This window comes from Amborella trichopoda, chromosome 2, assembly GCF_054954075.1.
Source record: "Amborella trichopoda isolate Santa Cruz 75 chromosome 2, AtrichopodaSantaCruz75HAP2 v2.0, whole genome shotgun sequence".
Classification (NCBI taxonomy): Eukaryota; Viridiplantae; Streptophyta; class Magnoliopsida; order Amborellales; family Amborellaceae; genus Amborella; species Amborella trichopoda.
The window spans coordinates 28,825,562-28,829,901 of NC_142337.1; positions in this window are offsets into that span (position 1 = coordinate 28,825,562).

The following is a 4,340-nucleotide window of genomic DNA, read 5'->3' on the forward strand; positions in this document are numbered from 1 at the left end:
CCTCACTTACGATGAACGGTTGGATTTCACACATGAATGTGCCAAAGATGCTGTGAATTCCAGCCTCCGGATTTCAAGATTCCGATAAAAAACTCAAGACGACAAAATCTTCATCCGGACACGAAATCAAGCTACGTTCGTTGCAACGTGATTGTGACAGCATGATCAGTGCGATTCAATGAAGAAATCATGAACAAACATTAAGGAACAAGCACACAATCGATATTAAGATTTCAAAATTCATCCAAAATTCAAGTCTCATGATCGTGGTTCGAAACATGATTCATGGCTGAAAGGTAGTATCAAAATGATCGCCATGCTGAGTCCTACAAGAAAAAAATAATCTTTCGATGAAACGAGCACCAGAACAACCCCGGGTCGGCCACGTAAGTTCTCGGGTAGCACCAAGGACGGTTTTGAAATTTCACACATTGTTAGGCAAGGGGCAAAACAGTCCTTTTGCACCCATTTTTATAATTTCTTTAAATTCAATTAAATTGTAATTATCTTCAATTCTTGGTAGTTTTTAATCATACATCAATGTTTTAGCCCAATTTTATTTAAACATGCAAAGCTAAATTGTAAAAGGTATTCGGTTCATTCTTGGATCAATCAATAAAATTTTGATTTCTTGCTTGAGCCTGTGAGTACGTCTTGGAGAGAGAGAGAGAGAGGAGAGAGAAGAAAAGGATCGATACCCTTCAGGTAGGTTACTTTCTCTCTCCTCCCCTCTTTCTCTCTCCTCCCCTCTTTCTCTCTTCTCACTTATTTCTTATCTCTATCTCTTTCTCTCTCTTCTTCTCATCTCTATTATTTTCTCTCTATTCTTCTCATCTCTATCTCTTTCTCTCCCATCTAGACTGGTGCAAGCCTAGCATCGGTTGGTTCTCCTCTCTCCTCTCTTTCGTTTCGAGTGTCAGGCAGGGTTTTCTCTCTCCTTTCTTTCATTCTCAATGCCAAGTGGGGTTTCTCTCTCCTCTTTCATCCTCAGCACCGAGCAGGGTTTTCTCTCTACTCATTCCCAACATCAGGTGGGGTTTTCTCTCTCCCCTTTTTCATTCCCAGTGTCGGGTAAGGTTTTCTCTCTCCTCTCATTCTCAATGTCAGGTGGGGTTTTCTCCCTCCTCTCTTTCATTCTCAGTGTCGAGTGGGATTTCGCTCTCTTCTTCTTTCATTCCCAGTGTCAGGTGAAATTTTCTCTCTTCTCTTCTAATGCAATCGACGAAGCCTAGCGTCAGCTCGATTTATCTCCCTTGCTTCTCTATCCTCGCAACCAGCGCAAGCCTAGCGCTAGTTGGTTCTTTTCTCTCTTCTCTTCTAACACAGTTGGCGGAACCTAATGTTGACTGCCTTTTTCTCGCACTTCTCTTTTGACACAGTCGGTGAAGCCTAATGCCGACTACTTTTCTCTCTCTTCTTTTAATACAGATAGCAATGCCTACCATCGACTGCATCTTCCTTCCCTCTCTCTCTTTTATCCTCGCGTCTCTTTTCTTCTTTTCTTCTCCCTCCATTTGTCTGTTCCCTTCTTTTCTTACTTCATTCTTTCCTTATAACCATCACTCTACTACTTTATCATTCGACTAAGAGGGATTGAGGTTAGCCTCTTACGGTAGTCTTGTCGTCTAGCCATAACGTTGCTATGCCAAGATTACTTGGCCCGCTTTATTGCCATGACAGACTGACCATCATGCCTAACTAATCGATATTGGTAATGACGTCTAATAGTGATCCTGTGAGGCAGTCTTATATCGAGCCCGTTTTGCTACCACATCAGGCCAATTATTCACCAACTTAGTCATCGCTCTGATCGTCTCGTTCAGTTGAACTCTTCTCTCCCCCTTCTTTCTCATCTTCTTCTTTTTGGATGCGCATGCTTGTGTACATTCATCAAAGAAGAAAATGGTGAGGTTCGACTCACCTATCGCATAACCTTTGCCATATATGTTTGTGATTGCAAAAATTAAGAAGAATACAAGCCAAGGGAGGTGATTCCGAACAAGTTTTACTACTGGGGAGCTTTCTTTGTGATCTAAGAGGGCACCCATGCGAGCCAGCCTGAGTAAGTTCTAAACCCACCGTAAATTCCTCTCTCATCGGTTGGTAACACGTGCCCCCGTTCTCGAACAAGGTTCTCGAGAGAGCGATCTTAAAAATGTCCCGGGTCTCCCCTCGATACTCGAGACGTGTGTTGCTCGATCATCCAGATCCGAAGGGCAAGATCGAGGCACTTAACCAAAAAACTTGGCCGTCAATGGTTTCAACAAACTGACGGAGAAGGAGAGTCCCATCAACTGCTGTTTCTCGACATGCTGCTTGGAAGTGGGCGATATGCTGATTCGGAGACATGGTTCCATTGAATAGGGGAAACTTCCCTTTCTTGTAATCTGAGGGAAACGGGACCTGGTCAATGTATGAAGGGTACTTCCTTTGATAAGGTGTTGCACCTTCTATACCGGGAATTTGCCTGTTCTTTAAGCAATGGGTCACCATAACATCTATGTCTTCCTGTGAGACGGGGTAGGGGACAGAAGTGTCCTGTGAGGCAAAGGGAAGGGGCAGCCTTGGAGGTGCACCATCTGAGTGGTTGGAATTGGATGATTGTCGTGCAGCATCTATATGATCAATCTTCTCCACCATTACGTGCACCATATCTTCAACTGCAACTAAGGTCTGAGGCTATCATTGATTAGAGGCTCGCGTACGATGACCAAATTGGATTTCACACATGGAGGCGTCGAACCTACTGTAAATTCTGGCCGCCAGATTTCAAGATTCTGGAAAAAAACTCAAGACGACAAAATCTTCATTTGGATATGAAATCAAGCCACGCTTGTTGTAACGAGACCGTGATGGCATGCTTAGTGTGGTTCACCGAGGAAACGAAAGAAAAACATCGATGAACAAGCGCACTATCGATTCAAAGTTCTCAAGATTCATCTAAAATTCAAGTTTCATGATTCATGGCTCGAAATTGGTATCAAATCAATCACTAAGCTGAGCCCTACAAGAAAACAATAATCTTTCGACCAAACGGGCATCAAAACAACCCCGGATTAGTCATGAAAGATCACGTAAGTTCTCAAGCAGCAGCAAGGACTGTTCTAGAACTCCACACAGGTGGGGGCAAAACAGTCCTTTTGTACCCATTTTTAGAATTTCTTTCAATTCAATTAAATTGTAATTATCTTCAGTTTTAGGTAGTTTTTGGGCATCCACCCATGTTTGGACCCATTTCTATATAAACGTGCAAAGCTTCATTGTAATAAAACCTTGGGTTCAACTTTCATTCATTCAATAAAATTTTGCTTATTGTTTGAGTTCTTGGGTGCATCTTGGAGAGAAAGAGAGGAGAGAGAAGAAAATGGTCGGTACCCTTCGGTAATATAATTTTCTCTCCTCTTTTTCTCTCTCATCTCTTCTTTCTCTCTCTCCTATTTTCTCATATATATTTTTCTTTCTCTCTCTTTTTTCATCTTTAACTCTTTCTCTCTCTTCCTCCTTTAGTCTATCATGTCCCTCATTCCTTACTTCTCCTTTTCCATTCATGCATGGCAGACCTATCGCCTGGTGTGATGCCTTCATATCCGTGAGATGTAAACAGTGAGCCAAGCCTTAGCCCAACTGGTGCAAGCCTAGCGCCGACCGGGTTTTTTCTCTCTTTCTTCTCTTCTCTTATATTCTGTCACAACTGACGCAAGCCTAGCACCGGTCGAGTTTTCTCTCTCTTTCTTCTCTTCTGTCACAACTGGCTCAAGGCTAGCACCGGCTGGGTTTTCTCTATCTTTCTTCTTCTCTGTCACAACCAGTGCAAGCCTAGCATCGGCCGGGTTTCTCTCTCTTCCTTCTCTTTTCTTCTGTTCTGGCACAACCAGTGCAAGCCTAACACCAACTGGGTTCCTCTCTTTTTCTTCTCCTTTGTCACAACAGGGACAAGCCTATCCTCGACTGGGTTTTCTCCCTCTTTCTCTTCTTCTTTCACAGCCTGCAGAAGCCATCGTCGACTGAGCTTTCCCTCTCCTCTTTCTTATGACACAGCTGACACAAGCCCTTTTCCGCCTGCATACTTTCTCTCTCCTCTTTTTTTATTTCACAGCAGGTGGAAGCCATCGTCGTCTGAGTTTTCCCTCTCCTCTCATTCCCATCTGTGTCCTCCTCCTCCTTTCATTCCCTTCTCTCTCTTCTTCTTCTCTCATGGTTTTCTATCCTACTCTGTTTCTTCTTCTTTTGTCTCTCCTCACCTTTGCTTTCTCTCTCTGATCTCTCATCGTTATTTTGCTCTTTCCTTTGATCAAGAATGGTTGAGATTGGCCTTCAATGGTAGTCTTATCATTTAGTTG